The 27,038-nt window shown below is 38.2% G+C and overlaps 1 long non-coding RNA gene across 1 annotated transcript; it reads left to right on the top strand.

The window, feature by feature from the left end:
* The first annotated feature begins 2,110 nt into the window (after positions 1 to 2,110).
* On the top strand, positions 2,111 to 26,601 carry LOC122829816. The gene is made up of 3 exons (XR_006370434.1): positions 2,111 to 2,197; positions 3,805 to 3,925; positions 26,457 to 26,601. It is a non-coding gene; the product is annotated as an uncharacterized LOC122829816 (long non-coding RNA).
* The last annotated feature ends 437 nt before the right edge of the window (positions 26,602 to 27,038 follow it).

Raw genomic sequence — 27,038 nt, 5'->3', positions numbered from 1 at the left:
CATTATAATATGTATGTAACATATTAGCTAATTACAGATTCTCTCAGCACTGCGGGTTTGCCCTGCCTCTGTTGGTTTCTATTTAATTAGCTGTGTTTATGCCAGCCATTATAGGTCTGGCAGCTCGTTACCTTCATCCCAGAAAAAGGTTCTTTCATGACAAATTACAAGACGGGATGTGTGACACCTCTTTGACTTGCCTGTGGTGTCCTGTGCTGGGGACAAAAGCCCACATGACTCTAACTGAGCTGTGTCTTGAAGATATGAGATATTCAAATGAGATGCTAACAGTGAGGGACTGTGTGATGCTAGATGTCTAATGTTAATGTTCTCATTTGAATATAAAAGAATCTTTGCCAGTTTTCTGTGGGACAAAAAGTGAGAATAAGAGATGTGAGCGTGAGTTCTTCAGGCATGACTGACAAGACAATGGGGGAAGTTTTACAGCATTGCTGGCTTTGTTATCTGATGGTTAACATTCAGACTGATGGGATTATAGTTTAACAGTGGCTCACTTAATTGAAATAAAGACAAATATGGCTTCTGGATCTTGATAAATTCAACTAGATAAAGGTGCAAAATCTAAATCCATCCATCCAGGTTCTGAGTCAGTCTCTTTCAGCATGACATACATGAAAAGTCACGAGGTGAAGAGGGCATCAAAATGAGTCTTTTATGTTCAAAGAACTTACAATCTTTCCACTGAAAAATTACTTTTCATATCTTTCATTCACTCCACAATGCAGAGTGTTGTCAGGACAGCTTAGTTCAAGTTCAATGTGTCAGAAGTGACTTTAAGTTCTTCAGGTTTTCACAAACGTTTTCACCAATAAGTCTATTGGTGATAAAAAAAATAAAAATAAATAAAAATCACTAATTAAAATTTCTGTCATGGTGTGGATGAAGATCGTTGAAAAACATTTTGGACAGTATTTTTAGAAAAAGTGTTTTTCTTTTTTTCTTTTGTGCGAGTAGTTATAATTTTATTTTTGTGTTTTCCTGTTTTGATTAAACATTTGTTTTCCTTTTAATGTTTCCACATGAGATGTGAAAGAACTGTCAACGATGAGAAGCTGGTGCTTTGTTGCTGATCCATTTTAAGCTGAAGTGTGTTTTTTTTTTTCACTGAATGAATTAGTCTGAACCCTGCGACAGACTGGCGACCTGTCCAGGGTGACCCCACGTTTTGCCTAAATTGTTTCACTAGAGATAGGCACCAGCACCCCTCCAGGCCCCACAAGGGACCAGGGTGTTAGAAAATGGATGGATGGGTGGAATTAGTCTGAAGACATTTTAATTCAAGAATTATGCCTCAAAGTAATTTACAGAAACCAAGAAAAAAACAACGGTTAAGAACAAACAAGCCGAACTGACCAGTCGATTTCCCATACATAAAAAAAAAACAAAGCACCCACAGATAAACTCACACATCCACAGAAGCTTAAGACGACCTCACAGAGTCCCAGATGGCTTTGGAAGACAGAAGAAATGCTGTCTGAGACTCTGGAAATAAATAGGTACATCAGAAGAGGAAAATAACAGTAAGATAAACTGTTAAATTCAAGATCTAAAATTATTAAATGAATTTAAAACAAGTAAGACCAGGAAATAAAATTTCACTAAATAGGCATATAAACATCTCAAAGAAAAAACAATAACTGTTAAGATGCCTGGTTGTTTATTTGGGTTTTGTTTATTTTTGTTTTCCTTAGTTCATTTTCTTTTGTTAGCTCCGCCGTGTTTCTGCTTTATTTTGGTTCAAACCTTTCTTAGTGATTGTAGTTTTTTGTGTCAATTTCTTATTTATATCAGGTCTGTCTTATTTATGTGTTTACTTTAGTTCCTACTTAGTGATTCTTGTTATGTCAACAAACTAGTCCTTTTTTAGTTGCTCTAGTTTTATTGTTTCTCTGTTTAGTTATTTTGTTGGATTTTTTCTCCAGTTATTAGTGTTTTCCTCCCGCCCCCCTGTGACACTTCCTGTTTCTCTTTCTGCTCAGTCTGCCTTCTGCTTTCTTCTCTCACACCTGAAACCCGTTTGCTCATCAGTGCAGGTCAGCCCTCCCAGTACTTACTCACCTCTTTCTAAGTCACTCCTCGCTTGTTCTTCCTCATATCCCTCGTATCTCTTAATGTTATCTAGTTATTGTTTCCTTGGACTATGCTTGCAGTCTGTACTGGCTTCCTGATGATTTTTGTAAGTTTTTTGTTGTTCATTAAATATATTTTAATCATCTATACTTCACCTCTCCACTGTAGTTTGTCCACCAAAAGTGACAAACTACAAAAAGTAGATAATTAACATTTTAAGAGCTAAAGAGAAAAAAATATATAATTTAAAGGCTAGATAAACAGATAAAAGAATAAATATCCATCCCTTATTCAACATGCTTGTGCCTTATGGAGTCCAAAGGGGTGCTGCTGGCTATATGAATAAATACACAATGTAAAAAAATAAAATATTTTAATCTTTATCAAATGATTAACTGGTTAAATCCTTAAACTAATGTCTTATATATTCCCATGTTGTATTTTTTTATTTATTTTTTTCTGTCTGATTTGATGTCAGAGATAAAGAAAATAATCTACAAAACAAAAACCACAAAACCAAAATTAATTTATGATTTCAAATATTGCTCTATTCTATTTTGACTTTTAAAGTAAAGTTTTAGGCAGTGGAGGAGATTATTAATTTCACCTGACATAATTGCTGGTTTTGTGAGTACTTTTGGTTTTGGATGACACAAAAATATATATTTAACTTTTCTTCAAACGGTTCTTTACTTATTCAGTCTAAGATGATTTAAATTGACTTTACAGCTGTGGACATGTTGCCAACTAAAGGCTGGGGCACAATGTTTTCTCTGGTTGATTCTTTGGAAATTCACATCTACATGCATTAAGTATGTGGATGTTGATGCCACCTGGTTCATATCTATGTGAAACAGTCTGATGTGTGGAATAAACTCAGTTCTAGGTGTCTTTCATTTCACCTTCTGACTTTTATCTGCTGTGGAAAATTACATTTTAGCTGGATCAAAATAACTTTTAAAGAATAACTTCTTTACCTATGTTTGAATTCATTTCCAAAAGTTAAATTGTGATGGACTGATGCTGACAGCTGAGTTTGAAGATGTTTTTCAAGGGAACGTTTGAAAAATATTCAGTAGCTTTGATCAGTAATTTAAAGTCCTTGAAAAAAAATTATGCATTTGTTCATCATCTACTCAGATTTGACAGTTTTTCCTATAAAAGTTGAAATCAAACTACAAATACAAGGAAATCCATTACAGCTCACTCTGACAAATCGGCCTGTTCAGATGGAGTTCATGGTTTTCCTGAACCTCAGTGGATGTCCTTCAGTGAGTGGGAGATAATAATTCATGCTCAGGGGCTCCAGAAATGCCAACAGGTCTTAACAACAACTCCTCTTCCACCAGCATTGCACACTATTCTTTATTGAGGAAGGCAAATTGAGAATGTATAATTCAATAAGCAGTGTACTAAAGAATTAATATATTCAAGTTAATTATGCCACTGTGTGAGGGAACAGTTGTACATCGGATTACCAAAATGATTTTTACTTTTGACCTTGGTCTCTGCGGATCAGCTTCATTATTAGGTTGTAGTTATGGCTTAACATTTTAAAACAATTCACATGGAGTAGCTCTTTATTTATCATTCATTTATGATGTCCTTTGTTTGAATAAAACATGGCTGGAAGGTGGGAGTCAGGGGGAATTCTTACAGCAGCGGGATGAGATGGGAAATTTATTTATTCATGTTTATGTTAACTTTCATCAGAAAGCAGCCCCACAGTGGAGATATGAGAAGAACTGACCGACATAAAGAGTTTTCAGGCGAAGACCTTAATGATAGCCGGAGCTTTTAATGAGACGAAGTTCTGCTCCACTCAACTTTTCAGGTACAGTGCCTCTCTGAGCTGACAATTTTTTTTTTCTGCAGCTGAAATAAGTTGTCTAATTGTGTCTGCTCCAAAACTTTTCCTGCTGGGAGATGCCTGAGGCCCATCCTGAAGCCGTGGACTTTGTCTTCAGTAGCAAAGCACCTGCTGAAGTTCTTGTCCATTTGTAGTTGTACTTTAATTTACCTGACATGTCTTTGAAACAGTTATGACTGAACTCAAAATTGTAGAGATGTGCTTAAAGGGGACATATCATGTAGAACTCTCATTTTGTACTTTTGTATACCTCCATGTGGGTCTCAACTGGGTCTAAAACAGCCCAAATGCTTAAAAACCCACCCAGCTGTTTATTGGCAATAAATTCATCTTTTATGGTGTCTGGAAAATGAACAGTTTCCAAAGCCTCCTGATTGTTGAAGCACCGTTATCTAGTAACCCCAGCTAAGCCCAGCCTGTCACCTAGCAACGCATTCAGAGCTCCAGCATGTTTGGTCAGCTGGTTTTACAGCTGAATCCGCTGTACAATGGCTGCTGGACAAGTGTTTTGTTGTGGACTTACCTTCCAGAAACCACTTGCTGCATTCTTGTTAGTTGTGCAGGACACTCCACTTCTGCTTTTCAAATATGTACATTTGCATAACTGTGCATCTGTTTGGAGCTACTTTACAGTGCATGTGTAAATGTTGGGTTAGGAGGCGTGGCCTGCAGCAGGTTATTTGGACTTAAAGTGACAAGAGGTCACACAAGAAATTTTTAACCCTGGGCTTAAAACCTTTCCTTTTGATAAAGCTTAGATAGACTGATTTAGGTTATCCTCTCTTATTTCTGTAGTTAAGCTGCTATTGGTTTAGTCTACTGGAGGACAAACTGAGCACTTTTTCCTCACTTTTTTCTTCTACTACTCTCCAATTTGCATTATTCTCTGTTATTACCTTGCCTTTATACAGTTACACCAGACTTGCTTTAAAATAAATTCTCATAATATGGAAGCACTTGTGGGCATTTATATATTTTGCATAAGGTATTGAACTTTAATTCACATAAGTTTAAGCATAAGAAAAAAATGGAAAAAATGAACTTGCAGCAAAAGTAACGTCCTCCTTCCAGAGTATCATCTCTTTCATTCTGATTTACCTTAACCATCCAACATAAACATGGCAGTTAAGACAGGATAGTTTAAAGCTCGTAAAACACATTTTGTAGAAATAGCTATGGCGCTCTTTTGAGACTATAGATTTTTTGTTTTTTCTATTTGTGAGGAATCCATTTTGATCTTGGTTCCTCTCAAAGTAGCCGTTAGCTTTAGCCTGCAGGGAGAAACTAATCTGGATCTAAATAAGTGAAAACTTCAAGCAAGTTCCTAAATCTTTACATATTCTTTCAAGTTTGTCGGTTTGCCACAGAAAAATCACAACAGTTCAACAAGCAGCTGTCATTGTTAAGATATTTGTGTTTTCTGGACTGTTTAACGTCACTGGCGTTTCTACAGCATTAAGAATAGTTTCTAATGGCATACTCCCAGCAGTTCAGCAGTTGTTTTTATTTTATGTATGTTGCCATACCCATAGCTCTCTGGAATGCCTGCAGAATGCCTGAAGTATATGTATAAACTTTTCAAGGAGCTCAAGTCTAAGTTTTTAAAAATGTGTGGGGATGCAGAATTTCCCCAAGAACAAGTCTTTCTTTCTTCCTTTGCTGTCTGGCAAAATCTACTACTGTTGGGCTCTTTCCCCCATTCAAAAACCACTGAGAACCACATGGTGGGAATGTTGCTGTTGGACAACCCCAATGTTTTCACTAAGTGATCAGTGTTTAGTTTGTGTTTATTTAGATGAATTAAATCACAACCATAATGTAGATGGCCTGAGTTACGCAGGAAAGTTGTTTGACTTTAGTTTAGGCCTCATTAAATAATGAAGAGGTATAAAAAAAAGTGCATCAGAATAGGAGAGCAGAGAATTACACTGAAGTTTCTCATGTTTTAGAAGCCTTTAACTTGTTTTGTTCTGAACACTGAGAATTCTTTGTCCAGGTTTCTCTCTCTCTTTTTTTTTTTGACTTGTTGTGGGTGTTGAAGAAATATGATGAAACTTTTTTTTTCTCATTCTCGTCTTTTTGTGGTTATTTACTTAGATGAACTCATCAAACGCTCACTCTCATGCCATAAAAAGGCTTTTGTTAGAATGGACATATTGTACAAAAGCAAATGATGCAAAAAGGTGAAATACGGGGATATCTCTCCAGCTCAATTTAGCCTGCCTTGTCTCCTCACTCTTCATCAACCTTGCCTTGCTCGCCTCGCTTCTGTCTGCCAGTGTGTTTGGCTTTTTCAGATGTGATGTGAGCATAGTATTCTCTCAGACTGAGGCGGTTACTTTGTGAACAGCCGCAGCCTGCACACACTGATGGTATTGCACTGCTGCATCCCCCAAGTAATATTAAATTTGCAACTGGCCCTTTTAAAGTCTTTTTCATGAGATGTATGTTTTAAAGAGTGTGTCAATTCTTAAAGATGCCTTGGCTTTTATCCGTCATTTTTAAGAAAGCTTTCAATAAGGACTGAGGCAAAAGCTCAATGTGGCGGAGGCCCCTTTTTGCGTGCATAAACTGCATATAAAAACCCAACTTCAGATGCAGAAAGCAGATATGTTGTGACTTAAAACTGCCTCAACAAAGCTGAGGCTTCAATATTTATGAATTTAACCCAGCGTCATCTTGACAATGATTCAATGTTTGCTCTCTTTTTTTAAAGCTTTTTTTTTTGTCATTAGAATCTAACTGCACATTCTTCTTTATGCAAAACTTCTCAACCCCACAGCAATCAGAGATTTAAAGTCTTGGCTTTTGCTGTGAACTACACCCTCCCCCTGCTTTGAAAGAAACTTGCAGTCTATTCATCTCGCACTGAAGGCAATTTACAAAATAACCTCAAGCTATAGTGTTTGTTTTCGACAGTCTCCAGGTTCCAACTGTTCTGTTGACCTGCATCCCTTGTAGGGTGCCAGGGTGAAGCGAGAGTACAATTATTTCTTATTAGAGCTCTGACTCCTGATACACCTCCACCTGGAGGGGGGAACCATCAATTTCGCACATGCTAAACTTCTTTTAGCAAGGAGACCTGGGAGCTCAGCAAATGACTGAAGCTGATCCAGCGGTGGACTTGGTGCTACAGTGTCCTGCTGAGTTCAGAGATTTGCTGATCAGCACCGCTCACCACTGAGAGACGAGCCTCTGCACTATATATACCAACCACATAAGCTCTGACATGCAGTCATAAACAGAATGCATATCAGGGTGATTGCATGTGATTGAACAAATTTGTGTCTGGATTAATTTGACTGATTCACATTTAGGACCTGATCATCCTACACCTGTAGACAGTTGTGATGTCTTCTGTCTGGATTTTCTTTGACGGATTAGTGATTGCATTTTCTTATAATCTCATAATCTGTTTTAAAGAACAGATTATGAACCTGTTCTTTAAAATTCACCACTTTTGATTAGCCACCACATTGCATTACAGATGTCTAAACAAACTGAAGCTATTTAATTTTTCTTTATTCAAACAGGCAAGTTGATTGAGAACAAATTCTCAGTTTTAAACAACAAACTGTTGAGAAAACATCATGCAGTAGAAAACAGAAAAATATTAGAAAACAGAGAAAAAATAAAACAAAAATACAACCATATGTATAGTGACTAAATATACTACAAGTTTGATAAATTACATTTCAAAAGCAGGTACATTGGCCATAAACTGTTGTTTTTACTGAGTTGATGAAGGTTGATATTAGTATACTGAGCTTCAGTGTTTTTTGCAAATTGTTCCAATCAACTAAACTGAAAAGATTCAATACATTTTTCAAAGTGGAAAAAAATAATTGGATGTATTTTTGGGTTGTTGCTTTAGTACAAGTATTTAAAACTTTTAAAAAAAATACTTTTTAGGCTGATCAGAGCAACATGGGAACTATGAAATAGTAATATTGACTTTCTGTTAAAAATATATATATAATGTGATGTAGAGACCTATTTCCCCTGGCTGAGCTTCAAAATGGGAAAGACATTGGAACCTCCTTTATTGTGCCTGGGTGTTGACATTAAAACTAAACTGGACTGCAGTGCAGGAGATGCTCCTTCCTGAAGACCTTTCTTTTGACGCTGTGGTGGCATCATTAATCTTCTATAGTGTAACATGTTGAACATGATATAATCAAATGTTTTGCCACTTTTCTTTGTCATTTTCCCAATCACCATTTTTTTTACAAAGAGATGCAGCTCCTAATTTTTACTGTGATTACTGGTTGGGATCTTCTATAGGAGATTGATCTGAGCTGGCCTTGTCACATTCATACAGTAAAGGGAAAGTGAAGAACATCAATGCAGAATAAACTCTACTTTAGTCTTAGTTATAGCTAATCATGACTTAACTTTGAGTCTACAACTGATTTAGTACCAACACATTTCTCTATTCCGTACACTCACATATTTGTGAGGAGGAGAAAAATTGTGCATAAAATCATGTATTGCTGCTTGCACTGTGGCATGTTTGTAAGCAGACAGATAATTTTTTTCCCCTGGGTCTCTAAAAGATGATTAGAAATAAGTATTTATTGAGCTGCTGTGGGGAAAAATAGTATTCTAAATGCTGAAATTACCTGAGTGTCTGAGTTACTGAAAATGTGATGATGCACTGGCATCTAATGGCCGTGGCTGGCAAAACCAATCTGGATCAAACCACAATTTGTAGCGTTCAATATATTATTAAATAAAAATGTAGATAATAAATTAATAATTTCATCCTAAATAATGTCTGACTCATCTTTATCTATTGGCTGTGCCTCATTTTCAGATCTGGAATCTATACCAGCATACAGTGGCGGATTTAAGGTTAAGGGATCTGATAGCCTCAGGCAAGTTATTCTAAGAGCCCCCTGATGTCAGTGGGACTGCCTGGCAGAATAAAAGGCAAGGCAATAAACTGGGGGAAAAAGTAGCACACACGCATTGAAATGGGGGCCTCCCCGAGGCGATGGCCCAACTGGCCCATGGTTAAATCCTCCACTGAAAGTAATAATCACACCAGAGCCCTGCAGAGGGAAGAGAAGAAGAAAAAGAGTGGGGGAAGACACTGAGGTACCAAAACAAAAGCCACCCGTCTCCGTCCCACCCTCTTTGTGCCTTCAATCTGAGGGTTAAAAAAAGAAAGAAAGGCGACAAAATCCTGGCGCTAAGAAAGGGAATTATAAGGGCTGTGATGATGACTGATGGCTAAGTAGAACAAGATCTGAAACGAATCACAAGGGTTTATTGTAGCAGTGGCAGTCGTTCTGATGTGTTTGCAGATATGAGCGTGAGGCTTGAGCTCTAATCCTGTCCATAGGCTGTTGCTGGTTCTCTTCAGATCCCTTAAAGAGGGTTAATGATCCTATCACTGCATTAAACTGTAGGCGTTGCAGTTGTTACATTACACAGTTCTCATTTTAATCCTGAGTAAATGATTAAATAGTTATTGTGTTTATCCATATAATCATTTATCATGATTGTAGTGGAAAAACCCCCAGATTCTGAAACTGGTGGCTGAATTTTTGTCCACATCTATCCTTTAACATTGTAAGAATGTTTTAAGTGTTGCATTAATTTAGCCTTCTAAAGCACCTACCCACTGAAATCTACAAAGATCTGTACCAATGGGGTGTGTGTGATTCCAACAGAGTATCATAGATGTTTTAAAGACATCAATTAGGAAAATACTCTCCATCCAGAAACACACCTTCATTGTCTCTGCTTTTGTTCTTCCTGGTAAATTGTAAGAGGTTGAGTGGGCATGCAAATCATGACAGGAAAGGTCAAGCTAATTAGCGCTCCCTTTGAACCTCCCATTGAAAGCTCATGACGTCTCCATGCAGACTTGACAAGAGTTCAAATTAATCATGGGCTGTCCTATGTACAGCCAAATATTAGCCTTTTTTTTTTGTTCAGAAATGCTAATTTAAGCAGCTATACATTTACCAGTATTAAATTAGGTTTCCTGTTGTGTTCTCATTGCTGTAAGCAAATAAATAAAAGTTTTATGTGCAAAGGATGAGAGCTAAAAGCCACCTTTATCAAATGGAAAGAGAACATTTTGTGCTCCATTAAACATGCACAATGCTGTAATCGACTTTGTTTAGATATGTTAAATAAAGCATGTCATTATGCTCTTCTGGGTGCTGAGTGGTATTTTTAGGGTCCATAAATTCAATTAAACAATATTTAATGCTGCCCCTGGATGGTGTAAGAGCAGTGATGCAGGGAGGGTTTGTGTCAACCATTTTTAAGAATTATTACACAGGATTTACATTTATATTGTATCGTTAATAGTATGCCCATCTTTATCTGAGAGGGGTCTCAGATGCTTTGAGGGCCCGAGCTCATTCCCCTAACTCAAAACTGCATCCCATTTGTCATGATGCATAGCTTGGGTAAAAAAAGAGAAAAGAATCTGCTCATTTTCAGGCTGTCATTACAGAGGTCCCGTTAGCCACCTACTAATGCACAGTTTAGCAGCCACCATGGAAAAATGCTAAAGAGGTCCTGACAACTCCTGGGGGTTGGCTAAGTGTGGGCCAAGGGTTTGTGTGTGTGAATGTGAGCTCACATTAGAGTTGGGGAGGGAGGGGGAGAAAAGGGATAGAAGAGGGGTCCCAGTGGTTGTTTGCCTGTTTTCCATCAAGAGGCCTCATCTCCTTTATCCCCTTTGTGGCAGAAGCCCTCCTCGGGCAGTTCCCTCTGAGGGGGATCTAAAAAGAGCAGCTGCTGGGGAATGAGTGCCATTTCCTCCTGCTGTCACAAGCACACTGGCAACCCTTAGTCCTCCTGTCCCCCTCCGCCCACAGCCCCTTTACTCCCCCATTAATATGCATATGAACTTGTTTCTCTTAGTTCTGAACTCCAATGACAAAGTGGGAAAGCATATGCCTGAAATATTCATGACTGCATGCAGTAATTAAGCGATAGGGAAGGGAGGTCTGCACGGAAGTCACTACCCCTCTGTCGGAGTTAAAAACAGCCGTGTTTCTGCAGCGCTGAAAAGCTTGTTGTCCTTTGCTTTCTCTGTAATTTCTTCTAAGCGGTTCCACTTTTTTGTGTGCTTTTTTACATCATAGAGCCACTTAACTGGGGAAGAGTTAATGAGGTTTAAATAAAAGCTGTTTTGCTAGAAAGATTTTTCTCACTCAAGAGAGCTAGCAGTGTGACATGGTATTTTTATCTGCACCACATCGGTTGTTACCTGTCTTTGTAGTAAATCTTTACAAATCTTCAATGGAAATACAGGGATTTCTGAGTATTATGCGCAGTATCAGTGCATTTGCCTCAAGTTTATATAAAAATAATCATAAAATTATATTAAAATAACATGACAATAAATTAAAATTAATTTTGGAATGTTACACCTTGTTTTTGTGCATCTGAATCCCATTCTGAGACAATCACATGTAACTTTTACAATTCATAAATATAAATATACAACCAATCAGAGCCATGAGGACGGTCTTAGCGCTGACGGACAAGCTTATGTACTCTCTGCTCACATCCTTCTTCTATGATTTAGTATTTTTGTATTTTTATGGTGTAAAGCACTTTGAGGTACCCTTTCACTGAAATGTGCTACATAAATAAACTTGATTGATTAAATGATTGGTTCACTGATTCAGTGAGTTTCGTTGTTAAAGTTCAACGTTGCCGGTGACTTGTCGCTGTGTTAATGGCAGAAAAAAGACCTAACTTTAAGGGAAAACTGCTGATTTCTCGAGTCCTTGGCAGGCTCCTCTGTGGGAGAAGAGTTGTGGAGTGAGAGCTGCTGTGCAAAGTGTGCTTATTAATATTTTCAGATTCAGTCCACTGTTTTCTCAGAACTCCCTCCTTCAGCTTTAAGAAGTTAAAAAAAAATAATCCCCTGAATCATTAGACTTTATTCTTTATTTCCACAAAACGTCCATCCGTTATCTTATGCTTATCTACATTTTACCTGCTTCTCCCTTTTTAATCTGTGCTACTTGTTTGAAATTTGTTCCAATCTTTGATTTGAGAATCTAAAATATTTATGTGTTTTAACATTATTTGACATGATTTTATTGGGTCATGGAATAAAAATTAGCACCGCTAATGTGTTTACCACACAAATCTTCAAAACTTTAGTTGAATTGTTGGCGACTATTTGCAAAGTCTCCAGCTTCTAAATGAAAAATGTGGTCCTTTACAAATTGAAGTGGCAGGGATTTTTTGAAAAGAGAATGAAGCAAGGTTTCTGTGATTTAGCCCAAAGAATCAGAAGACATGGAGGTGGATGCCTCTGTGCAGCCACTAGAGAGGTAAAGAGAGAACTGAAGAGTGATAGAAAGAGAGGGAAAGCCATGAGGTAGGGGTGTGGGTGCAGCGAGTGGAGGAGGAGGTGGGCTGCGCTGTGAGATGGTTGCTGAGGCTTGACAGCCAGGTAGATTGTATCTGACATAAAGCCTAGAGATGAAAGGGAAGCGGACAGCTGGCCCACTGCACTCAGCACACTGCATGCAGTTGCTCTCACCATCCCGTGCCCCTTGCCCCTCCACACACACCTTCAGCGTCCCGCCCCTCCTTTTTTTTCCACTCTCATCTTCCCCTCCTGTTTACGCTCTTCTGACAACCCCTCATGGGTGTGTCCCCCACTTTACACCAGAGGATCATCCTCGATCTCCGTCCTCGCTGGTGCCCCCCTCACGTACCCAGAAGCCGCAGTTTTCAGCATTTACCCTCGGCGCCCTGCTTTCTGCACCGTCTCCACGCCTCTCCGTGCCTGTCATCTCACAGCCCACTCAGTGCCACACTGGCTTGTTTTGTCAATAACCATTTATTTGCTGCTGGAATGGCAGCAGCCATTACATCTGACCTCCCTGTTTCATCAATTATGGATAGATTATTGGATGTGAACATCTGCAAGAGCTTGCAGTTGGACTTACCTCCTGGCAGGGATTAGATAAAGTATTAAACTGTTGTTTATTGTCAGGCCAAAACTCTACTGGGAAGCCAGAGAATTTCCACAACCCCTCAGCAAAAAATAACTCCCATCAACAAGGCACCTTAAATAGTTTAGCAGAGCAGCCAAAGCCCCTCATGGAAAGAAACGGTCCATTTATTATTTACAGTTATTATTGGTTGTTATAAGACTCAGAGTAAAAGCTCCTGGCAGGTGAGACTCAGTCATTGTTTGTCACCTTTGTAAATTTGTGAACTAGGGGCTAAACGTGGCAGGAGAAACACAAACACAGAGATGTCGTCTCTGAGGCTGTCTCTTTTTTAGGATGAGTCACAAACTGGTGCAAAATCTCTAATAATTCAACACAAACACCCCCGTCCATCCTGAGGATTTAATAAATAATTAATCTGTTCTTCACCTGATTCTAAAATTATTTAAATCTAACCTCGAGTCTATGACAACAAACCCAAAAAGACGTCACAGTCATTATTTGTTGAAATAAGATGAAGACAACATGGAAAAGTTTCTAAAGAAAAAAATAAATAAATAAATCTAAGTGCATCCCTAAGATCTCAGAAACTTTGTTGGTGTACTTTCTTTTTCCAATAACTATATAGAAATCATTCAGTTTTAAAGCATACAGTTTAGCTCTGAATTATTCATAGTCCTGATGGATTCAGATTTTATTTCATTTTCAATTGACCAAAAAGGTTTATTTCTTATTTTTTCTTGTACTTTGTGTTATTATCCAGATAATAACACATGATACTATGGTTATCAAATAAAATTTTTGGGTCATTTAACTTAATCTCCATTTCATCTATCAGCAGGTTAATCTCATATCGTATAGATGTCAAATGGAGACCAGAACAACAGCCACTGTAAACAGGGTGTAACACAAGGTCTTCAGAAAACATTTAATGAATACATTTAATAAATACAGAGAAAATAGCCATCAACATAATTTAAAAAATGCTTTTCTGATGCCAACTTTGTTCCTGATGATCTGGGGACCAGACAATTAATTTGCCATTCATTGCATTGTGAAATTCAATTATTTATGGGAATATTTGTCAAAAATGTAGAAATATCCCCTAAAATTTAATAAGTTACTTCAATATCTAAAATAATTTTGTAATATCTCACTGTTTTGTATTCCTTATACATTGTCAATGTAAGATATCTAACAAAATGTGTCCAGGCTGTTAGATATAATATTATTTGCAGTAGAATATGAGATCTTGTACATTTAGACAAATGCGTACATAATTATTATGCAAACTGGAAAATAGTAATTACATCATCTACAAACCAGCTTAAAAAACAGGAAAGTGTTTCTCTGACTATTTCAGTTTAATATTTTTTATTCAAACAGGTGCCCTGACTTGGACTAATGTTTTCACTCCTGACTGCTTATCGTTTTTGTCTGACTGCAGAGAAGAAGAGGTTGCAGCTCTGCCTTTTTTTTCAGTCCTGTTTCAAAGCCTCTCACAGTTCACCTTCCAGGCATCTGCTCAGCTGTCAGCACCAGTTGTCAAACCGACACTTTGCATTCACATTGTTTCTGTGAAAATGAAGATGTGTATTTTCCACTGTGAATCGGTAGGAAAAAAAAGAAGAAGAAAAAAAACAGCACATAGCCCCAGCATTTTCATTAATGTCTTGGTGGTTGAGGCAGTGATGTAACCTCTGTCAAACAGGAAGTTTTTTGTTATTTCGAGGCTTTGAAGAAAGAGCGCGAAAACCCTCCTGTGTGCCAGAGAGTAGCGGGGCATGGCGCATCAAAATATCAGCACAGGTTGAAAGGCACAAAATAAGGTCAGTGTCACCGCACTGCATTATTAATACTCAGCTGTTTATCTCCTTGCCCATTGAATCTGTGTGCAATGAAATACTGCTTCCTATGAAATATTCATGAAATTTCTTGGCTTTACATGTTGAAGAAGCAATCAGAAATGCAGGTGCGATGTGCCCGCAGCAGGTTGCTGAATTGCATGGATCTCCCATGTTAACATAGACTGTGAGACTGTTAACATTGGTTAAACAAACCACCACACTCTTATCTGGAAAGGCGGTGGGCTCTTCATATTTGATATGACTTTGACACCAACTATTGTCAATAGAAAAGCAAATTTGAAAACATTCTAAAAATCATCTTAAATCTTATTCTGATAACGCATTAATGTAAGAATGATAAAACAGAAGTTTCTGAAGGTTTTATAGAAGAAATATTTAATTCATAGAGCAAATAGACACTTCCTGCCTAAAATAAGACTTGCTTCAAAAAAGAAGGTCACACACTTTAATATTTTATTGGACCACCTTTAACTTTGGTGATAGAATATCATCTAGAAATATCCCTGTGTGATCAGGGAAGTACCAAGTTATTGGTGGAATATACTGGTCATTCACAATATTCAGGAAGTCCGCTGACCTCATAATGTTGCTGAACTTTGACCTGACCAACTGCAGCAACCCCAGGTCAGAGTGTTGCACCCATCGACTGATACATAGACACTCGACATAATAGGTGCGTCACTTCATCGTCCTCTCATGTCACCCTGATGCACCCATCAGTCTGAGAGAGAATAAATCTGGACTCATTGGATCACATTACCTTCTTACATCACTGCAGAGTCCAATCCTTTTGAATTTTAGCCTTTTTTCCCCCAGTTAGCATCAATGATTGGTGGTTTCCTCGTGACTACGCAGCTGTTCATTCTCTTTATATTTAGTAAGATGTAAAGGAAATCATTTAATGTTAAACAGTAATTTAGAAATGTATCTCTTCATTCATTTCAATGGAACTTGTGCGATGAGATAATAATTGGCTGTCCTCAACCAGCATAATTCTTGCATGTGAAACTTCGAGCTTCTGCTATGTAGGGCGAGTGAACTTTCACCTTTCGCCCTCTTAAGTTGCTCACTATGTTTCGAGCCCATATATATACATATATATATATATATATATATATATATATATATATATATATATATATATATATATATATATATATATATATATATATATATAAAAAGCTGTAATGATCCACTAGTGAAAGTAAAGCCTTCTAATTGGCATTCAGACAACATTTCTGACTGCTACACTTCTAGATGGGACACATAAAAAAAATCTAATAAAATAAAGAAAAACATAAAATTCTGCACCACAACAAAGCCTTGCACGGTTTTCTCGTTTTGTGTTTTATGCTAAAATCACCTAGTGATTAAACCAAATGCCATTGCATCCAGAGTGCATGCTCACACACAGAGGAGGAGAGAGCGAGTTCTCTAATGATCAACAAGCTGCAGCGTCTTTATTATCCCAGCCAGCCAGTGTCTCCACAGCCGCCTCATGTGCTGTTTAAGTGATTGTAAATCATCCCCCTCTAATGGCTGAGATTAGCATACTATCAAAAAGCTTTCTTCATGCGTGATGCGGTAACATCTCGGGGCCCTAAGTGTTTTATGGTGAGTAAGACCGTACACACTGCTATTAACAATCTCCTCCTGGCCGGTCAGGCAGCTACACGGCTGTCAGTGTTACCAGATGCTCAAGGAGAATTCAGGCCTGGACTGCAGCCCATTATGGGTGCTGCCTGTCAGGAGCCATTAGGCATTTGCTTTTTGATTAATGCCCTAAGTGATGGCGTGGATGGTACTCAGAGACTAGTGCAAGGAAAGAGAGGATAGAAAAGGTTATTGCCTGAGTGGAAAAAAAGCCTGGAGAGACACTGTGGTGTCAATGGTGATGAGGGTGAATACGCTTTAACTTGCAGTGTTTTTTTTTTGTTTTTTTTTTTTTTTGTGCTAGATAATTTTAGGCTCTCATTTCTTCTGGTGGTTTCTGAGGCTGGGCCTGTTTGCTGAGAGGATTTTAGGGTGTCACTGCTGCTCCTCCCCCTGACTCCCAATTGTGACCCATGAATTATTAATTACCTTTGGTAATAGAAAAGATATAGGTGTGGTGTGCTTTGACCTGTGCCTACAATTGTGGATGAGTCTTAATATAAAATATAAATACATAAACACATGAAGGATTTTATGAGAATTATTTCAAATTGGTTCACGATTGAAGCTGGTCTATGTGATTTCAATATATTTTAAGATACAGAGTCAGCCCAAGGCATAAGAGAACTAAGCTGTGACTTAGTTCTCTTTAACTTTTAAGTTCACTCGCCCTACATAGCAGAAGCTCGAAGTTTATTTAACCTGAAGTTGATGCTAAACATCAGATCAAAAATAATGATCCAGTTTTTTGGACAAGAGAAGTAGTCTCATCATTCTTCAAAGATCAACAATTTCAACTAATCATCAGCTTTTGATGAATATTTTTCATACCAGGAAAATAGAATCTTTAGATTGTGGTGAAAAAGTGCAGCAGAATTTTTTAATTTTAGTGTGTTGTGTTAATGACTCTGGTTCATATTGAACAATATATTGATGACCCTAGACTTTTGCCTGTTAAATTGCTAGCACAAGATAATGTTAGCTAAGTTCAACATTCACACTTTGACTAATTGCATGATCATAAATTTAATATAGGAAGCCAATGTTTCAGAAATAGGGCTGCACAGTGGCGCAGTTGGTAGAGCTGTGGCCTTGCAGGAAGAAGGTCCTGGGATCGATTCCCGGCTTGGGGTCTTTCTGCATGGAGTTTGCATGTTCTCCCTGTGCATGGTGGGTTCTCTCCGGGTTCTCCGGCTTCCTCCCACAGCCCAAAAACATGACTGTCAGGTTAATTGGTTTCTCTAAATCCTCCCTAGGTGTGAGTGAGTGTGTGAATGGTTGTTTGTCCTGTATGTCTCTGTGCTGCCCAGCGACAGACTGGCGACATGGCCAGGGTGAACCCGCCTCTCACCCGGAACGTAGCTGGAGAGGAACCAGCAACCCTCCCGACCCCACAAAAATGGATGGATGGATGTTTCAGAAATATATTTTTTGGAAATAAATCTACTTTAAATCTTGTGAGGCTGGTCTGTATGGAGTTTTGCATGTTTCCGTGCGATGAGATGCAAGAATACATGCATATGAATATCAACACTTAAGGATGGATGGATGGAATTTCTAGAATGTGTTCTAAAATAATGTAATTGTTTTTACTATGCAGTGTGTCGCTTGATATAGCCTGCATGCTGCCCAAAGCCCACATTTAATTGGCTAATTAGGCTCATTGGAGAACTCCTACCAAGGTATGTTTGCTCTGTGAGAAAAAGAGCTCAATAAAATACCTGATGAAATTCAAATGCAATGAATATTATTTTTTGCATCCTATCCACCATTGGTATTCTGAACACCAGACAGCTGTTAAGTTAACTAATTTTTGGGGTTGGAATTAACCTCCTATGTTTGCTAAACTCTGTAACTCAATTCTTTTGAACAGATATCAAGCTTAGTCAAATTAAGTAACAAATTAAAAAACAAAGAACTACTGGAAACAAACTTGATTAAACAAACTTAAAACCTAGAATGTTAATGAAATCAATGGTTTCTCAAATTTTGATTTGGTAAAACATGCCTGTTTTATAGGTTGCCTTGCAGAACAACAAGACCCATGTGTTCTCATGACATGTTTAAATGAATCCATCTGCTCAGGTTGCGTTCCTGTGATAATCATACCTTCCACAGCGGATCGATAATTGAAAAGCTATGTTTAAACTGAATCAAATTTTCCAGTTGTGGGGTTAGGCTTTCATCCGCAACAAACCACGGCAGTCCTTAGTATTAGCTTTACCGTATATACAATTAAACGCCCCAGTAACCTGCACATTTTCATCAGATTGGACGTGTGGAGATGTAGCCCCAGGTTTAGTTCCCCCCTCCTTCACTCTAACCCAAAAGAGATGACCAGCTGCAGTAATTGCACTGTGCTGTGTTTACATTTATTCATGAAACGGAGGATCGCCTTTTCATTCCCGTGCCCACCTGTCACCCATTCCATTAGCAGCGTCAGGAGAGAACACCTCCCACCAAATCAAACTTGAGGCTACAATCACTAATCAGTGCTTCCCCTCGTGAAGATGACTTGTTCCACACCTATATTTGATTCCCCACCACTCCCAATGAATGATAAAGGTTTCATGCATTTGGTTCCACCAAAATGTATGTGCACTCATCCACATCCTCTATTGATTAGTTCTAGTGCAAACAGTAGGCAGAGTGGGATAGACATAATTGGACAGTTGTCACAGCAGCTCAAGCAGTGATACCCAGCATTCCACTTTCCCCCTTTATGGAAATGCAACATACTTTGGAAGAGATTGTTACATAAGATAATTAAATATGTCACTTAACTCTATGTAAAGCACCCTAACAGAAGGGTCTGAAAAAAATATTTTCTTTTATAAGATTTTCTTTTGTGTTAAGTTGAAAATTGAAACAAATAGCATTTGCTTTATATGAAACACTCTGCAAAAACCTTGCTTCATTTCTCTTTTACTTATATTTTCTTTAATTTCATGCAATCTCTTTACATCTTAATCAATTGCACTCTAAGCTTTTGAAGATCCGTTCAAGCTTTGCTTTGGATGTTGATTGCTTAACTCTGCTCTATGTAGCTAGCCAGCGTACTATGTAGCTAGCTGTCTAACTAGCTATCTTACTTGGACTATCTACTTGGTAGGACTTGACCAGGATCTACAGATGATGTGCCTCTATTTGTGTCTTTAAGTCATGACTTTTAAAGTTTAGTGGAGCTGTTTTAAGCTATGTGAGAAGTAGTCATAAGCAACAAGAGCCTGAGCCTGAGCCTAAATTGGGGTTAAGCAGAGGAGTTCATGAGTAGTAGCAGGATGCTGTGTTTTAGGGGATGAAATGAAGTTTCCTGTGCAGTTATGAAGGCATAGTTCTGGTTGTTGAGGGGAAGAAAGGTGCAGAGTGGAGATGCTCCTAGTCGATTTCCCTGTCTATCTATGCTTCAGCAGTCTCAGAACGAACGTATAAATTGAAGCTAATCAATTGGGGTGATTTGTGTCTCCTTTATGCTTCCTGCGCACATCCACCTAGAGAAAAACCTCAAAGCATACCCAGAAATTTAAAAAGGGACTACATACATCTTCAGGAAATATGAATGACTTGGAACCCCAAAAAACAATAAGGAGAATGTTGACTGTGAGATTAAAATTGGGGGAATAAAGGCAAATTATGGTCAGTTTATTGTTGGATCAACTTGTTAAGCATCACTTCCCTTATGCTTTTGAAATGTTCATTAAGTTGACTGTTAGGCACTATTTCCACCAGATGGCAGTTATGAGTTAGCCTCCAAATTCAAGAATAGCTTTTAGATAAAACAAACATGGCATAAGTGGAGGAAGTTGTGATATAAAAAGGCATTAAAAGCAGTAGATAAAGGTGGTATGTGCATCACTGCATGCTGATGGAGAAGTTTCACTCTTTCTGTCATTGTCTTTTGTTTCTTGTTGTTTATCATACGTGAGCACTACAGCACCACAGTGGGCCCATAATTACTGGTGGTAATCTGCCATTTGTTGTGTTTGGGTTCAATCCACAGAGTTCTTGATGATGGAAAAAAATACTTATGTAATTCAAGGAGAGAACATACAGAAGGCTGCGTCCAGTTGACAGAGCCTCCTGACAAAAGGACAGAAAATGTTCCATAATTTAAAAATCAGAAGAATTATTACTCTGATGATGATTCTTTTAGAGCATTAAAGGATTTCAAAAATGTCTGGCTGCTTGGAAGCAATGCAGAAAGATATTAGTAGTGCTTAAAAACTTTTTCAAAGACCTGTGCATCACAAACAGATATGTCCTCTAGGGACCAGGGTAGAGCAGCTTGTACTTAATAAACACAACATGGGCTCTGCTAATTATGTTCTTAACGCTCATAACCACAATGAACCTGCTGCACACTGCTGGAACAAAAGCCAACATGTTCCTACTGAGCTTCAAAAATGCCATTTCTCAAAGGCACAGCAGAAATATTACCACTCTAATCATTGCTAGAGTAAACAATGTTCTGTTAAGAAAACAGAAAGGCATCCTTAAAGTTTGTGTTTGGGTAATGAAAACCAAACAGCGCGTGCCTCAATTGGCTGACCTGGGCCACGGAGGAGATGAAAAGTCCCAGCAGAAGCTGAGCTGAGGCCGCTCTCCCTCTGATGATAGATTCAGCAGCACAAAAGGCAGAAGCACAGATGTGTAATAACTCTATCAAACTCACGGCTCTGTGTTTTCACAAGGTTAAACACACACAGAGACACCCACTGGAATTTCGCATTTTACTCCTCACCCATTCCAAAGAATCATTCTGTGTGGCCAAGGTTACCCTTGCTGTGTGTGTGTAACCTTTGTGTTTGTTGGCTAATAAGACAGCATTTCCAAGGTAAGCTCCCCTCCACTCCTGAGCCCTCACATTACAAAAACATTCCCTTACACAGATTCCTACATGAAGACACTGACACCGGCGGAGAGACGGTGGGAGAAAGGAAGCAGCCAACGTGGGACCCAAACAGAATCCATATTTAATAATGCTTCCACTCGGACTTGTTCTCTTTCAAGTCGACATAAAAGAAGCCACTGAGACCGGTTCTCTCTTTGACCAGAAGAGTGTGGCATCAAAGATGAGCTTGTAAAAAAAAAACCCACAAATTACACCAACTGCTTGGCATGCACTGGTCAAACATGTATGTCCGAGCATTTCACTGAGCTTCCTGTTGACCAGTTTCTAAATAAAATAGAAATGACATGTCCAGTGATCCAAACGGAGCAGGGTTCTCTGGTTTTGAGGGCATGAAGAATATAGAAATAATACGTTTGACTGTCTGCCTACAGTTGGTGGTGGTAGGGCATTGAATTAAAAGTCTTTATTATTTTATACAGTTATTGCCACCAAGTTTTTGCAGCACAACAGGTTTGCTAAAAGTAATTCCAAACATTCTACTAGTTCCCCCAAAAGATAAATTCCCTGCTCCCTCAGTCTTGTGATATACTTTTTTGTAAAGTATTGTAATCTGAGTGAGTGTTTGTCTGATTTTCTTGTATTTCCTTGTTTTTTGCATGCTGGATGATGCCATAATCTATTTCATTAGTCTTATCTTTAGAGATGCACCAATCCGATGTTAGTATCTATATTTGTCCTCTTATTTTGAAAATTTTTTTACATCAGGTATTGATGACAGTGTGCCTCATCCACTGTCAGTTCTGTTCAGTCTATCTTTGTGCTCAGAGCAACATCATGGTTTCTTATTTATTTTACATTATATTTCAAGTTGTAGTTAGCTGCTTCAAAATCTATCAAAAAATAAATATACCAACCCTGAAATAACAGGTGCATCATGTTTTTTGGCAACGGTAAATAACTTTAACGTTGTGAGGAGTTGTGTATACATCTGAAGCTCACTGAATAGTCTAAATGCCCAGTGGTTTTGGAGAAACTTTAAGCTGTGACATTTCCTCACTTACTAAAATAATGTGCAACCTTCCTTCTGTCCTGTGGACAGCATCCCACCTCGTCTTGTTAAGGAGGCATGAAATTGCCTCAGTCTTTGTACTTTACACCTGATAAACAAATCATTGGAGTCAGGCTGTGTTCCAGCAGCCTGTAAACATTCTGCAGCTGCAAATAAAAAACAAAAACAAACATTCTATCCAATATTAGGCCCAAATCTGAGCTTTCCTTTCTGTTGGAGAAGTCTGGTTTCAAACACAGTGAAGGCTATTTTAAAGTTTGTTGGTTATTTTCTTGGGTATTTACTGTGGATTTAGGACTCTGCTGTTTTATTGCTTTTAGACTTGATTTCTCCTTGTACTGTTGTAGACAGCATTATTTAATTTCATTAGTCATGGCATTAATAGCAGGTGATGATTTAATGAACAGTACTACCTGTCAAGTGTTCTTCCAAATAAGTTACAATGCATCTGTTTGGCAACTACAAAACTGTAATGAGATATCCATGAAAATAAAACTGATATTCTGGTATTTTGGAACAGTTCTGGGTGGCTTCATCGGTCCCATCAGGCTGGGAATTTTGAGGAAGTGATTTATTACTTCATGCTTGGGTTACACTGCATGTCTTAGATGTCTCTCTGCACATCTAAAACATGTTATGTCTAATCCAAATGAATGCATTTCCTACTCAGCATGCAGTTTACTGCTACAGAAGCCTGTTAGTTGCCAATTCATGGAAGTTTTCAACAGAAATTGTTTTTTTTTTTTCTTTTTTTGTGCTTTCCATTCAGGAATAAATTAATAAATGGATTAGATCAGGGGTGCCCAAAGGGTGTCCTGGAGGGCCGGCATCCTGCATGTTTTAGTTCTCTCCCTGGTTTAACGCACCTGGATCAAATGATGGCTCATTTGATCAGCATGTCAGAAAAAACACTGACATGCTGAAAATGTTGTTGGTACCACCAGGAAGAGAACTAAAACGTGCAGGATGCCAGCCCTCGAGGACCCACTTTGGGCACCTCTAGATTAGATGAAACTCATGCCTACAGGAAACCCAAGCTGGCTTACTGGAGGTTAGAACATGGATTTCTCAGCAGAACCCTCCTCACATCACCGGTCCCAGTGTAGCTCAGCCATCCTTGCTAATGACTTGCAGCCAACAAATTCCTAAGACTCTCAGGTGGCTTCCTCCAACCAGGCTCTGAGCAATGATGAAAAGCCTGAGATAAGATAAACTGACAATTGCAACTCATTGCAAGGAGCAGGCAGCAACCAAGCAGCAGCTGAGACCCTGTGAGCTTAGCACTTGCTCTCTTTTTTTTTCTATCCTTTTCTTCATCACCCCGCTGCATTCTCCCTGGCCCCCCTACTGTGCGTCTCAGTGTGTGTGCGTTAGGGTGGGGGTGTAGGTCTGAAGGAGAGCATATTGTGTCTAGTCTTGTCATATATTTCAATACATTGTTTGTGGCATTGCATGTGTATGTATGTAGGGGATCTGTGTTGAAAAATGTGGAGGTACCAGCATGTTCTCATGAGTGGAAACCAGTCATTTTTGTCAGTCTTCCCTAATTGAACCCATTCCCGCCTGTTTTATTCCGGTCCATTAAGCAAAAAACGTTGGCCACCCCTCTCTCGCCTCCACACATGACACACTCCAATCAATACACTCCCACTGACTGCTTCACCGGGTGCCTCAAATGAATAGATTGCGCTGCAGCATTATGTCTAATTGAATTTGGTGGAGCCCTCCATGCAGAGCTTTGATGCAGCGTTGCAGATTTTGTTTTAAAGCTGAAACAGAGATATTTTTTCTCTTTAGTTTTTTTTTGTTTCACTTTCTAATCAGAATTAATCAGAAATAAATAGGTTTTAAATTGTTGTTTGTGATTATATTTAAATAGTAACAAATGAATCCACTAAAATCTGTCCCTGAAAGATTCATCTTAAAACATTTTGATTTGAAAATATCATTTTACTAGGTGAGGATGCATGAGCTGCCCCTTTAAGAGACATGTTTCATTTGTCTTTATGTTTATTAATGGGGCAGTATTATGTAAAATTGACTATTTTTTTTAGCTTTACATCATATTCTAATGCCATTCCCTCATCAAAAACATACCTGGAGTGTTGCCTTGATTCTGTCATGCATGTTTGAGAAATCCTTTAATCTTCTTCTGTGCAAAATGCCTTGGTGGACTTAGCCCCGCCTTCAAGGTGTAGCCCCTGCTCCTTGAAGCTGGAGTTTTCAAGCTTCCAAGCTTTCGCCTCGCAGATCATCTCACCACTCAGCTCCTTCAGACTAGCCAGCAGCAATTAGCAAATACCTGCTGCAACGCCTCATCTTCTGAGCTCATTATATGAACTACTTCTCAGTGAAATGCTTGTAAATATGTTGTAAAAGGGTTAATAGGGGAACAATATTGTGATGACTTCCTGAAAGCGGAGTTTCAGAAAAAGACTTTCTTAAAGAGACAGAAGCCCAATTTCAAGGTGTTAAATTACAAAGTCAAACTTGTATAGCATTTTTATAAGAACTGAAGGAAACACAGTTACTTTATTATGCTATAAAATGGCATTATGGGCCTGGAAAACACATAATATTGTCCCTTTAAATCTATTTAAGGGCAAATACTTCTTTATTTAACGGAGGTTTTTGTCAATGTGATTAAGGATAATTATTTAAATCTTGTTCTTTCCTACTTCCTAAGATTTTAAGATTACTTTTTTAGTTTCTGAGCTTGGTTCTGCTTCTTCACTAGATTTCTTTTTGTTTTGAAGTAGTTGTCTCTTCAGGACAATGGATGGCATCAAGACAAACTATAGGTGCATTTTTGCTGGTTTTCTTGACTTTATGTAACTAATGTATTTTTATCATCTACATCTGAGTTTTAATGGTTTTGAATTTATTTAAGCTAGACTAAAGCTCAATCTGATTGAGCTGAATTGAACAGTTTTGGATAAAGTTCATACTGGCCTGTATATTATTCCAACATTCATCCTCAATTTACTTAAATTGTTTGTCCACAAGATGTTTAGCTTTTGCTTGATATATTGTGTGTATATATTTTGTGTAAATTGTATTTAAAAGACTCTTTGTAGTAGAGCTCAGCATATTTTTATATCAAAATGAGAACAAATTCAGATGTCAGCCGCCACCAATCCAATTCTCTAGACGTCTCAATTCTTGTTTGTGTTAAATTTCAGAGTGAGCATCTCACTGTGTGCCTCGGTGACCACTCCAGAGGCTCCACTGCCAATTAGCACAGTGGCTCAAAGCAGGTGCCAAGGCAAATATTTAGCTAATTATCAATATTTAATAACATTTCTGCACTGGCTTCTTTCCTAAGGTCCAGCAGATGCTATTAAATTTCACCCCATAGATACACAGCTATGACACGTAATAACTACATGAATATAAAAGAGATGAATAATTTAAAGTGTGCCAACAAATTAGGACCATCATTAAAAAAAAGTAGGCTTGAAACCATTTTGCATAAAACCAGCCCAGTTCAAGGTAATGCCAAGGCTCTCCTGATGAAGAATTGCAACATTAATTCAGCAAAGTGAACTTATTCCTACAACTCCTTCTAAGTGCTTCCAGCTCCCCGGAGCATTCTGAGTAGAAGGATGAAATTATGGTATTTTTGGACACAGAGGTAGTTATATCCTTTCCCTCAATCAAATCAAATCTGAATTCCTAGAGTGTGGATATCTGTAAGAGTCTTTCAATAGAAAGGGAAAGGATTGAGTCCTATTCAGTTCCCAATAGAATAATTACTTTTCAAACTTCATTTTTATGTAATCACAAATTGATTGTGTTGTTTATTGTTGCAACAGCACACATACATCTGACAGATGCCTGTAAAATACAATGAGGGACACATGCTTCAGTTACTTTTAGAAATGTCTTAAAAACTCATGTTTTTCTGAATTTTTTTTCTGATAGTTTGCATTAAAGTGTTCATAATTCCCTCTGAGCAAACACTTCAGTCCTTCAATGTGTGCAGAGAGAACCGCAGCACCTTGCAATGCGGACTCTTTCAGAAGAGCATGTTGCTGGAGGCGCAGTTGCTTGCTTGTGTGATATTACCATTTACCTGCTGTTTTGAATTTTTCTCTGATTTTAGGATGAAAAAGCAAAGGAAAAGGTGTCTGCTGGCAGATGTCTTAGAACTCCAGCTTGTTTTCTTCTTATGCTGCATTCTAATTTCAGACAAGCAGTGTTTTCCTTTGTCTGCCTGTTGGGATTTAACTTGCTTTGAGAGAGAGAGAGAGGGAAAAAGTCTACAGGATTTCCCCAAGGATGTGCAAGCAGAGGACAGAAAAGATCAATTGATCATGCGATGCCTCACACCTAGAGTCTTTGTGCATGTGTGGAGCTCTTGACAAATGTTTTACCTTCTGAGGTGATTTAATGCCTTTAAAATAAACGCTCACCTTGGATCATGTGTTGGTTTTATCCATATATGGTTGGAAATAATAAGATTGTTTCACTTAAACCTGTTTCATACTTAGCAACAGAAGCACTTATGATATTTTTTGAATCACTGCTCTTGATTTTCAAATATCCTGTAGAAGATTTAATTGCATACTTGCATATAAGCAAACTTCGTTTAAAAAGGGGATATTTTGACATCCAATGAGGAAGTGAAAAGAAGGCTTTCAATATGTCTTATAAAGAATACCCAACTGTGGTTCCAGGATGTATC

Source organism: Gambusia affinis, linkage group LG04, assembly GCF_019740435.1.
Source record: "Gambusia affinis linkage group LG04, SWU_Gaff_1.0, whole genome shotgun sequence".
NCBI lineage: Eukaryota > Metazoa > Chordata > Actinopteri > Cyprinodontiformes > Poeciliidae > Gambusia > Gambusia affinis.
This window is presented reverse-complemented; position numbering and strand designations above follow the sequence as displayed.